Here is a 13,456-nt window from a genome sequence, read left to right on the forward strand (position 1 = left end):
AAGCTCCCAACCGCTCCTTTTTTTCTTTTTTTTTCTTTTTTATTCTGGGTCAGCTTTAGCTCTGAGGACTCGGCTGCTGAAAACAGGTTTCTGGCCTTTGTTTACCTTCTGTATTTGATACCATGTTGCAGTCCGGCTGGCTGAAGCTCCACTGAGTAAAGCAGGTTTCTGGGGTATTTTTAGCTTCTTTATTCGCAACATAGTTGCTTAGAGTTGCAGCTGAGAGGCAGGCAAGTAGGGGGGGGAACTTTGGAGTCCTCCATCACTGAAGCAAGCAAGCCTCATGTTCGCTTTAAGCTGCCTGGCTGCTGGCCGCAATCTTGGCTGGCAGTTAATTTGCATATTGCCCTGATTAGCCAATGGGAAGGGTAGCGGTCGTACGCTAATTACCATGTTTCTCTTTTATTAGATAGGATACCAGAAAGGCAAAGGCAACTCAGGAAAGTCAGAAGCCTAAATTAAAAAAGACAGACCTATCTGAATACACAAAAGGACAAACAATAACAAGAGGAAAATACAAAAGACATAATGAAAATCAGGACTTCTAAAAATATCTGCAACACATATGACAAGCAAAGAGTTAATATCATTACAAATAGATAAGAAAAAGACAAGCCAACCAAGAGCAAGGCAGACGAGGAACAGGCAATCCACAGGAAGGAATCCAAGTAGCCAACATATATATGAAAATAGTAGCCAGGAAAATAAAAATGAAAGTAACTATCAAATAGCATCCTGTGCTGGGAAGAAACTGTAGATATGGACACTCTCAAATTTACCATAGTGTGTGTGTGTGTGTGTGTGTGTGTGTGTGTGTGTGTTACTATAGCCTTCTTGAACAATAATCCAGCAACATCTATAGAATTTTAAATACTAATAAGATGAAAATACAAGTAAACATATACTTTATCTTTTAATTTTATGTTTAAATTATTCAAATCTATGGAAAAGTTGCAAAAATAGTACAATGAGCAACCAGTCACCTACAGTCACCAATTGTTGACATTTTATTATATTTACTTTCTCTTTATCTCTCTCTATATATTTCATATGTAAATACTTTTTTTCAAGAATAAAAAATGTTTATTGATTTTTAAAATATATTTTATTGATTTTTTACAGAAAGGAAGGGAGAGGGATAGAGAGCTAGAAACATCAATGAGAGAGAAACATCCATCAGCTGCCTCCTCCATACCCCCTACTGGGATGTGCCTGCAACTAAGGTACATGCCCTTGACCGGAATCGAACCTGGGACCCTTCAGTCCTCAGGCTGACGCTCTATCCACTGAGCCAAACTGGCTAGGGCAATAAAAAAATGTTTAAATAAAAATATTTTAAACTTGAGCTCTAGGTGTGTCAGTGTCAAATACAAAATTAAATGGAGGGCAACCAGCTGGGGTACCTCCCCTGCAGCAGGAAGCTTTTCTGTAATAAAACTGCTTTTGCTAGAATAAATAAATAAATAAAAGCTAATAGAATCAAGCTCTATGCTCTACATAAAATAAACCCATTAAGACACATGGTTCGCCCTGACTGGTTTGGCTCAGTGGATAGAGCGTCAGCCTGTGGACACAAGGGACCCGGGTTCGATTCCGGTCAAGGGCACCTTGGTTGCGGGCACATCCCCAGTAGGGGGTGTGCAGAAGGCAGCTGATTGATGTTTCTCTCTCATCGATGTTTCTAACTCTCTATCCCTCTCCCTTCTTCTCTGTAAAAAAATCAATAAAATGTATTTTTTAAAAAGACACATGGTTCTTTTTTGGCAATGGCAACAAAACCCTATTAGGACAGGGAGTTTGCCTTATGCATAACTATATCTCCGGTGCCTAGAACACTGCCTAGTATATGGACACTTCTTAGTAAGTATTTCCTGAATGAGTGAGTGAATTGAATGAGTAAATATGAAATTATTTGCATTTTTGTCTGTTTTCCATTCAGTTGAATATCTAACTCAGGTGTCTTAGCTGAATAAAATTTCATTTATAAATATGTTCTGAAGTAAAAACTATTGATTCCTGCATGGTAATTTATGCTATCAAAAATAATAAGTGTCGTGCTCACTTTAGCAGCACATATGCCTAAACTGGAATGATACAGAGAAGGTTAGCATGGCCCTACTGCAAGCATGACACACAAATTCATGAAGCATTCCACATTTTTTTTAAAAAATTGTTCATTCATCATTTATTCAGTCACCACTCAGTCCCCAAACATTCCCAGCAAGATATTTGCTATGCACCTGAATTAGAACAGCAAAAGACATAGCAGTGAGGTGGGGGAGCAAACAAGTAAACAAACAATTAAGATGCTCTGATGGATTTAACAAAACTAGATAGTATTATGAGCACACAGGTTGAGAAACTAAACAAGCTTGGTCAATCAGGAAAGGCTGCTTAAGGGAAGTAATGTTTACATTGCTTTTTAAGGGATGAGTAGGAATTAGGCAGATGAATGGCATCCTAGTCAAAGGAAGCAGCATTCATTCATTTATATGTTTATTCCAACATTTACAGCGGTTATTGTGAGCCAGTCCATAGGCTCTAGAGATGTAGCAATGAACAAGACAAAAAAGTCTATGCCATCTTGTGGGGAGAGAGAAATAAACAAGTAAACAAAAAAATGTATAAATGACAAGAAGGATGAGGGATGAGGGAGGGCCTGGGGTAGTATGTGCATCTTAGATAAGATGACTAAGGGAAGGACTAACAAAGGAGATAACATTTGAGCAAAGACCTGCGTAAAGTATGGGAGGGACTGTGAAGGAAGAGCAATAAGTGCAAAGGGCCCAGCCTATGGCTCAGTGGTTGAGTGAGATCACGGTTTGATTCCTGGTGAGGGCACATGCCCTAGTGGCGGGCTCAATCCCTAGTGGGGGGCATGCCGGAGGCAGCCAGTCAATGATTCTCTCTCATCATTAATTTCTATCTCTCTCTCCTTCTCCCTTCCTCTCTGAAATCAACATATATTTATATATATAAAAGCCAAGTGACTGGAACAACAGAACGACCAGAACAACCAGTTGCTATGATGCGCACTGCACCAGCCAACCAGACCAATTGGGGCACCCATCTGCCCTGCCCAACTATACGTATGAAGGCCCTGAGGTGGCCAGTGAAGCTAGAACTGAGTGAGTGGGTGAGCAATGCAACAGGAGATAAAATCAGAGATGTAGTGGGAGATCACGTAGAGTCTAGCCCTCAGCAACTGGTGACTTTGATGAGATCGCCAAGGAAATGAGGGTAGAGTTAGAAGTCTTAGAAGTGAGCAATATTTAGAGGTCTGGAAAAAGATAAAGACAGAGAAAAGGCGACTAAAATAGGAGCAAAACCAGGCATAAATGATGTTCTAGAAGTCTAGTGAGTACGTGTTTTAAATAAAGAAGCTATTTATTCTGCCAAAATATAGAATATTACTCAGGGAGCAGGGAGCAGATTCTGGATAGAGGGTGCAGAATCTGGGTAGAATGGTGGCAGGAGAAAGTGGTCGCAAGCAACTTTTTCAGTCAGATAGCTTAACAACGATATTGACATGGAGGTCTTAAACATAAGGCGAGGCAAATGTAGAGCACTTTATCATCTTAAAATTACTTTCCCACACACCGGCTCAGTTGTCCCTCTACGCCAGCAATTTTCAACCCGTATGCCACAGTAGGCACACTGATGGCCGAAAGAATATGTATTTATTTATCATTGAATTCACTTGGATGACATTGTTTAATAAAATAGGTGTCAGAGGTACAATTCTACCACAAGAGTTTTTTTTTTTTCTCCCAAGAATTTTAAAAACATGCAATACCTGACTATTTAGTTAGGGGCACTGACCTCTTTTCCCTTAGATTGTCAAATTGAAAAATGACCATGAAAAACAAGTAAACAAGTAAACAAATAAAAATTGACAACAGCCAACACAATAATAAACATCTGGCGTGAATAAATAAAAATTATACCTTTTTTTTTGGTCAATACAGAAAAAAAATAATATATTTCTTGGTGTGCTGCAGAAATTTAGTAATTACTTTATATGTGCCATGAGATGAAAAAAGTTGAAAATCGCTGTTCTAACTAGTCCAATGCAGGACAGCCTTAATTTTCTTTGTCTGAAGATATTCAATTAACTTTATTAATTTGAATCAATTTTTAAGTTATCTAGCTATATAACCATGTTCAAATAATGATACTTTGCCTTATTTTTTAGAATATTTTCATATCGTAGAATGCATTGGCTAGAACTTCTAGCACAATATTACAGGAAAGTAGCTGCAATTTACATCATAAGCCAGAGTTAATCTTCTTTGTATAGAAAAAGCTCCTACCAAACACAGAGAAAAAGACCAACAAGAGAAAAATGAACAAAGAATGTGAATAGACAGTTCAGAGAGAAGAAAATACAAACTTAAACATTTAAAAAAATCTTCAGCCTTACATATAGTGAGAAAAATGCTTAGATTGTCAAATGACAAGAAGTTTGTTAACACTGGGTGTTGCAAGGCTGTGGGAAAACAGGTGCCCTCATTTACTGCTGACGGGAATGTAAATCAATTCAATCCCTATAGAGGGCAAGTTGGCAACATCTATCAAAACAACAAATGCATATACCCTTTGACCCAGCAATACCAACCTTAGGAATTTACCCTTGGGACATACTTGCACATGTGTTAATTGACCTATGTACAAGATTATTCATTGCAGCATTGTTTGTAATAGAAAACAAAAAGGAAACAATCCAAATGTCTATCAATAAGGAACTGGTTCAACAAATTATAATATATCCATGAAATGGAATACTATGCTGCCAAGAAAGAATGATGAGCTAATGATACAGAAATATCTTTAGGACATATATACTAACTGGAAAAAAAAAGGTGAAGAACTGTGTGTATGATATGGGTATGCTACCATTTGTGGGGGAAAGGGGGCAAAATAAGAGCATATATTTTTATTTGTATATTCATAAAGAAATTCTGGAATAATACAAAAGTATTTATAATGGATTACCTTTGGTAGTCTAGGTGTGAGCCAATGGGAGACAGGAATGGGAAAAATTAACTGAACCTGCTTATTTAAAAAAAAAAATGTTTGAACTGTGAGAGAACAGACTGATGGTTGCCAGAGGGGAGAGGCATTAGGGAGGGTGGCTGGGTGAAAAAGGTGAAGGGATTAAGAACTACAAATTGGTAGTTACAAAATAGTCATGAAGATGTAAAGTACAGCATAGGAAATATAGTCAATAATATTGTAATAGCTATGTAAGATGCCAGGTGAGTATGTACTTGAAATATTGGGGGACCACTTTGCAAAGTATATGAGTATCTAACCACTATACTGTACACCTAAAACTAAAACAAAGTACTGTTGAAAGTAAACTTTAGTTGAAAAATAAAATATTTTTAAATAAAATAAATTTTTGAACTGTGAGAATTTATTATCTATTTAAAAAAGTGGGGAAAACATGTAAATGACTTACATATTCAGCATTTAAAAATGTAAATCAATTTTTAATTGGCTATTTTAGGTCCTTTTTAAATTGCTAACAGGGCATGGTGAAGTGGCTGGACATGTTCACAGGGACTCACGTCAGCTGTTGTGTACATATATCTGTAGGTTTCTGCTTTGGGCCTGGAAGACCTGGATAAGCTGGATTAAATACTGCCTGTGGCCTTAGGCAAGATCCTTAACCACCACCTAGGGTTTTCCTGAGGATTGAATGAGGGAGATAATGTACAGGTTTTAGTTCAGAGCCTGGCATGTGCCAAGTGGAAAAGCGTTGTTTCCATGTTTTCTGAGAGTTGATACTTGCTTCTCCCTTCTCCCAAAGCACCTGTTACCCACTTCCTGTCAAAGCTCTCCTGCTCTGTGCTAGCAGTTTGTTTCCAAGTCTGATCCCTTGAAGGCAGACACCCCGTCTTAGTGAACTGAGTCCCCATAGTGCCCAAACACATTGTCTGGCATGTAGTAGACTGTAATGGGCACACAATGAATATGTGTTCCTTCATCCTACAAAGATCTGTGAAGCACCTACTATTTGGGCAGGTACTGTTCTTGTTGGTGAGCATTAAAGAGACATGTGGTCCTGTTAATTTAGCAAAAGATAAAGACATTAAAAGATACTTGATTGCAGTGGGATAAGTGGGAAGAAGGAATAGTATCTAAAGTACAATGAGACCCTACAGGGAGAGGCTAACCTGGGAGTCTCCCTTAGGAACTGACTTTTAGAGAATTAAAAATAAATCTAATTTAGTTGCCAATATTATGAAGGAAACATTGCAGGCAGAGGGAACTGCCTCCTCAAAGGAAAGGGTTTTATGTCCTTGGGGAGCCAAAAGGAGCAAGAAGGAGAGAAATCTCTGCAGTGGCCCTGGAGGTAAACTTAATAAAACTTAACACTTGTATGCTTGATACTTGTGGGCGGGGCTGGGGGGGTGGTGGAGGAAAATGATTGAAAAAGGTGAAGGGATTTAGAAGTACAAACTGGCAGTTATAAAAATAGTCACAGGAAACAACCTAACTGCCCATCAGCAGATGAGTGGATTAAAAAACTGTGGCACTTCTATACAATGGAATACTATGCAGCTATAAAAAAGAAAGAACTCTTACCATTTGCAACAGCCTGGATGGACTTAAAGAGCATTATGCTACATGAAATAAGCCAGTCAGAGAAAGATAAGTATCACATGATCTCACTCATATGTGGAATCTAATGAACAACATAAACTGATGAACAATCAGGTCGGGGGCAGGCTGGCCGGACCCCACCCGTGCACAAATTTGTGCACTGGGCCTCTAGTAATATTATAATTATATAATGGCAGATGGGTAGTAAATTTATCAGGGTTATAACTTCATAAGTTATATACTTATCTAATCACTATGCTGTACACCTGAAAGTTATATAATATTGTATTTTTCAACTATAATTGAAAAATAAAACAAAATCATAAAAGAACAATGAGGCACAGCTGGCATAGCTCAGTGGTTGAGCATCAACCTATGAACCTGGATGCCAGCCAATCAATGATTTTTTCTCATCATTGATGTTTCTATGTCTCTCTCCTCTCCCTTTCTCTCTGATATCAATAAAAAAAATATTTTTTAAAAAAGAAGAAGAACAATGAGTTTCCACTGAAGGATTTTAGGCAGAAGAAAGAATTGATTAGATTTTCATTTCTTAAAATCTTTCTGGCTGCTATGCAAAGATTAAGGGGCTTTTGTAACTGTTGAGGATAATGATAGTGACAAAGTGTTAAATGATTGCATAGGGTATGTGCCCTGACCGGGAATCAAACCATGACCTCCTGATTCATAGGTCCATGCTCAACCTTTGAACCATGCTGGCCGGCTCGTATCCTCTTTGACTTTACCTCATCTAGGAATTCACAGATTTCTTCAAGCTGCAGATTATTAACCACTTTTAGGAAGGTTATCCCTATACATAAATCCTATTGCCTGTTGGTATAATTTCACTGTAGAGAATAATCAAATCTTGGGACTCTGGGGAGACCATATCTGCCCCCACATGTAGCAGGCCTCATAGTCTTCATTCTACCATACTCAACTGCCCAATACTACTCCCTGCTACCACCTCACGAAATTATTCTACTAGGAAAAATCTCAGAGAACTTTATAAGAAAAATAGCAAGTGCATAGCTTTGGCAGAGGAGCAAAAACAAATATGGGAACTGAGGAATGTCTAATTTGTGTGATTTTTACAGTAACTCTTTGGCTGCCTTCATCATCTAGAAATCAGTTTGGGAAACAGTTCTGAAAGTGGTAATCTTGGAATTGTATTGTCATTAGGGAGTTTCTATTCTAATAAGAACTATCTTGTATACTTGGCCAACGGTAATAGAATTCAAATGAGGCGTCTGCCTCTCCATCAGAGGGCAGATGCCACACCCAGGCCCAGCTTTCACTCTGCCGGACCAGTTTGGCTCAGTGGATGCAGGGGTGGGCAAACTTTTTGACTCGAAGGCCACAATGGGTTCTTAAACTGGACTCAGAAGAAGGAGCTGTGGCCATGTTTCCCGACGTTTCCATGTTAACACTGCTGCTGGTGAAGGAGCAGAGGGGAGAGCAAGAGAACCCTCCGCTCTTTCGGCTCCGCGGGCCGGTCGGGCCGTAGTTTGCCTTCGATTTCGGTCGAGGGCATGTACCTGGGTTGCGGGCACATCCCCAGTAGGAGATGTGCAGAAGGTAGCTGATCGATGTTTCTCTCTCATCGATGTTTCTAACTCTCTTTCTCTCTCCCTTCCTCTCTGTAAAAAATCAATAAAATATATTTAAAATAAAATAAAATATTTAAAAAATATACCTTTAAAAAAAAAGAATTCAAATGATATAACAGCAGATTCCATTTTGCTTACCAAAATAAAAATAACACTAATACACAATTTAAAATCTGCAATTACTTTTATTCTGTCTTTATCTTGTAAATAATTTGACATTATTGCTGATATAGGTGCTAAGTAATAAAATTTTGAATGCCTGTTTAGAAGACTGTGACTTTAGGGGGAAAGTATCTTTTTTTTTTTCCTTCCTGTGGCATTCTAAAAAAGAGGAAAAGGCATTGTTTGATACTATAATTAATGCTGTAGATATCAAATGAGGCACTTCAAGCTGTGTGAATCTGAATGAGTAAAAATTCTAAAGGCAACAAACAAGATTTTAAATGTCTTATTAAAACACATTTCTTCACCAGAGGGAAAGACTGTAAACACCATCTGAAAATGAATCTCAGACATAGAATCTCTTTTCAGAGTGACTTGATGACTTTGATAAGCTCCCTCTGTGATAAAATTATTCTTTTTTTAAAAATATATTTCATTGATTTTTTACCAAGAGGAAGGGAGAGAGATAGAGAGTTAGAAACATCGATGAGAGAGAAACATCGATCAGCTGCCTCCTGTACAGCTCCGACTGGGGATGTGCCCGCAACCAAGATACATGCCCTTGACCGGAAACGAACCTGGGACCTTTCAGTCCACAGGCTGACGCTCTATCCACTGAGCCAAACCTGTTAGGGCGATAAAATTATTCTTTACTCTGAGGGGTAACTATTTGATAATTATATAAAAGTCAATTTTTAAAAAATTTTTTTTTATTGATTTCAGAGAGGAAGGAAGAGAGAGAGTGAGAGATAGAAATATCAATGATGAGAGAGAATCATTAATTGGCTGCCTCCTGCATGCCCCCCACTGGGGATCGAGCCCACAATCTGGGCATGTGCCCTTGACTGGAATCGAACCCAGGACCCTTCAGTCCACAGGTTGACTCTCTATCCACTGAGCCAAACCAGCTAGAGCTAGAAGTCAACTTTTTTAAACCTAGGGAAACACTTAATTTTGAACAAGTGACAAGCAGTATACCTCACTAATTTATAAAAGCCAATTTGTCAAAAAAAAAAAAAAAACCACACAGTTTTTCATGGTTACAATTTATCAATCAAATAAAAGATGAGTCAAAAGAGCAGTGTGTCTTTGGAATATCTGAGAGTGCCTGGTACCGAGGATTGTACACAGATTCAGGAAACACCTGGTGAGTGATTAATAATAATAGTGATGATGATAATAATATGTATGGAGTGCTTATCAGGTGGTAGGGACTTTGAAGCAAGCTTTACAAGTATTACATGTGTAACTACCAAATCACACAATGACCCTAGGAAGTAGGTTCTGTTGTTATCCTCATTTTACAGAGGGCGAGGCTGGATCACAAAGGATACAGGGAACTTGAACAGAATCACAGAGCTCGGAGGTGATGGAGCTGGGATTCAAAATCAGACATCTGCCCCTAGAGTCTTTAATCACTGCTGCTTCTTAAATACGGGATGATGAAAGTTGAGGTTTTCAAGTGGCAGGCCATAACCCATCACTTTAATGGCTCTTTTAAAAATTAAACAGAACAGAATGGAACAGAAAATATCCAGACTGCACAGCAGCAAAGGTAAGTAATGTTTCATGAAACGACTGTCATTTATGTGTAGACACATAAACAATCTACTGCACAGTAGCAAATGAAAAAGTACATTACAAAGCCTGATTCACAGATGTGAAACTAACAGAATCAGTTTTCCAACAAGGGAAGATATCACAGCTATCTTATTTTTCCTGCAAAATTAAACCTAAAAATGCATCAGTTCAACTTATTATTTTTCCAGCTCAAAAGACCACACATTTATCTCACAGTTTATGTGGGTCAGCAGATTAGTCATTTATGTGTAGACAAGTACATGTGGACTGGGTCACAATGTAAAATTTTTACTGTGGATTGAGGTAAAAAAAATATTTGCAAGCCTACTAACCTAAAATATGGTTGATATAGATACATTTTTAAATAATAAGATATATATTATTTATTTTTTTAATCAATTTCAGAGTGGGAGCGAGAAATAGAAACATCAATGATGAGAGAGAATCATTGATCAGCTGCTTCCCACACGCCCCACAATGGGGATGGAGCCAGCAACCTAGGTATGTGCCCTGACCGGGAATCAAACCATGACCTCCTGGTTCATAGGTCCACACTCAACCACTGAGCCACGCTGGCCAGGCTCAGACATCTTTCTTTGGGTTGGTTTGACCTGTAAGTTCATGAATCATAGTTCAATATTTTATGAGTTACAAGAGGGTTTCCAGAGGGAATCTGAAAAGTATACAGGATTTTTCTCTGTGGAAAGCACAGAGAACATTCTGACATTTCTGACATTCTAAGTGATAAGATTTCTCCAAACAGATGTAGCATATAATAGTAACAGTATACTTTTACATTGCTTTGGACAACAGTTCTCTATGTGATACGATTCTAAGTGGCTGGTTGCACAGATTTTTCTCATTGTACAGATTGTATAAAATGAGATCCTTTTCAGCATATGTTTTAAAATAAGAGTCTCCTTTCTTCCAATAGGAAATTCTTTTTTTCTTAATCCTCACTGGAGGACAGACTTTTATTGATTTTAGAGAAAGTAGAAGGGAGAGGAAGAGAGAGAGAGAAACATTGAACGGTGGCCTCCCCCACGGAGATCCCAAAACCTGGGCGTTTGGTTCTGACTTAAATTCGAACCTGTGACCTTTCAGTGTATAGGACTACGCTCCAACCAACTGAGCCACACCAGCCAGGGTTATATTTGCCTTTTTGGAAAATAGGAACACTCCACCAAGCTAGCCTTTTCTGATCTCTTTCAGGCCTAAAATGAGTACCTGAATCACTCTTGATTTGTTGTTGTATTTATTTGTATATGCTTTTCAGAGACAGAGGAAGGGAGAGAGAGAGAAACATCTATTTGTTGTTCCACCCATCTAGCACTCGTGGGTTGTCTCCTGCATGTGCCCTGAACAGGGGTTGAACTAAAACCTTGGTGCATCAGGACAATGCAGCACCCAATTAAGCTACCCGGTCAGGGCTGTTTTGCTTTGTTTTTAAGAGTAAGGATTTAGCCATGCCGATGTTGCTCAGTGGTCGAGCATCAACCGATGAACCAGGAAGTCACAATTCGATTTACCATCAGGGCACATACCCAGGTTGCCAGCTCTATCCCAGTAGAGGCATACAGGAGGCAGCCAACCAAATCTTTGCCTCTCCTTTCTTCTCTGAAATCAATACAAAGATATTGTTTTTTACAAAGGGTAAGGATTTATCAGCTCTACCTTGTGTATAACACTCAAGTTTCATTCATCTAATAATTCAACAAATATTTATTGAACACCTAATCTATAGGTAAGCGCCATAGGTAATTTAATGAAATACAAAGACATAAACTGCAGAATTCCTGCTCTTCAGAAGTTTATCACTTGATTGGGAAGGGAGGATGTACAGCTGACGAAACACCAAGTTCTGACAATTCTACCCCTTTAACATTTCTTGAATCCTTCCACTTCCTGCCATTTTCAAAGCCACTATATTAGTTCAAGCCACCACCAGGTTTTCCTTGGTTTCCTCTAACAAATCTCCTCGTCCCCAAATCTGCTTTCTAAAACGCTAATATAATCACTTCCTTTCCTAAAATCTTTTAACGACTCACTTTTTAAAAAAACATTTATTTATTATTATTTTTGTTGTTGTTGTTAATCCTCACCTGAAGATATTTTTTCATTGGTTTTTAAAGAGTGGAAGGGAGGGGGAGAGACAGAGAAAGAAATATCAATGTGAGAGAGACACATTGATTGGTTGCCTCCCACATGCACCCTGACCAGGGTCAGGGATCAAGCCTGCAACCAAGTATGTGCCCTTGACTGGAATCGAACCCGGGACCCTCCAGTCTGCAGGCTGACACTCTATCCACTGAGCCAAATGGGCTAGAGCATGACTCACAATTGTCCTTAGGATAAAGTCTAAATTGTCCAAGTGACTGAATTGGACCTCGCTTCTCTCCTTTGTCCTATCTTTAGCCACTTGCTTTCTTCAGACATGTTTTTCAGCCATTCTGAGTTCCTTTAAGAGTCCCTAATTTACCATGCTTAACTTTCTTCATGTTATTCTCCCTGCTTGGAATGTCATCTGTAAATGTGTGCTCATTAATTCCTTTATTCACTCAAAGCATCTTTTATTAAGGGTGTCTATGTGTACAGCCCAGTACACTATCCTGAAATATCCCGTTGTAGTCAGGAGCTGGAGTGTAAGCGGGCCATTACACTGCAGTGGTCAAGTCCCCGGACGGATGAAGACATAGGGACTGTGGGGGTCATAGATAAACCCAACCTAGAAATCAGTGAAGATGCTGGAGGGAGGAAGAGAGTGAAGAGTAGTCTGGATTGAGGAAGCAGCATGTGTAAAGGATTGGCAATTAGTGTGGCCTGAGTGGACGATGTGTAAACCCCAGAGCATGAGCAAGACCGGGAGGCATGGCCCAATCACTGAGGGCCTTTTACATGATGTGCTAGGCCCTAGCAGCTAGGGAGTTGAGGTTTCTTTTCTTGTGAAGTAATGGGGAGCCACTGAAGGGTTTTTTAAAAGTGGAAGGGAGAGATAGGGAGCTGGAGAGGAGAAGGAAGAATAGCATCGTCACATTTGTTTTTAAAATCAATACTAGTAGCATTGCTAGTAAAAGAGGCAATTTGTCACAAATTGCTTAAATAAGCAAACACAGTCCTGAGTTAGGGGGGGAAATCACCCCCAAAATTTCAGGGCTGCCTTACGAAGCTGAGGCCATTTACTAGCATGCTAACAAAGTTTAAATTGCATAAATACATGCTAGTTTATATTTCTCCTATTTTAATAAACTCAGGAGTATGAGTCTTTGAGAGCAGGACTTCTGCCTGACTCGTTCCATATCATATCTTCACCACCTATAATAGAATCTAGTATGGAGTAGATTATCAATAAATATTTTTGACCAAGTGACTCTGAAGTGTCTTCAAATACCTCTTCCAATATTGTTCGATGAAAATAACGCCCTGGTATTTCAAAAAAGCCAACAATGCAACTAAATTAACCCCCACTTATTAAATATAACATGTTCAAATTT

The 13,456-nt window shown here is 38.8% G+C and overlaps 1 pseudogene; it reads left to right on the forward strand.

Annotated features, from left to right (window-relative positions):
• LOC102773331 overlaps nt 1–12,747 on the forward strand; it is a 117,356-nt pseudogene extending 104,609 nt beyond the window's left edge.
• Nucleotides 12,748–13,456: the final 709 nt, after the last annotated feature.

Source organism: Myotis davidii, unplaced genomic scaffold, assembly GCF_000327345.1.
Source record: "Myotis davidii unplaced genomic scaffold, ASM32734v1 scaffold6, whole genome shotgun sequence".
Lineage (NCBI taxonomy): Eukaryota > Metazoa > Chordata > Mammalia > Chiroptera > Vespertilionidae > Myotis > Myotis davidii.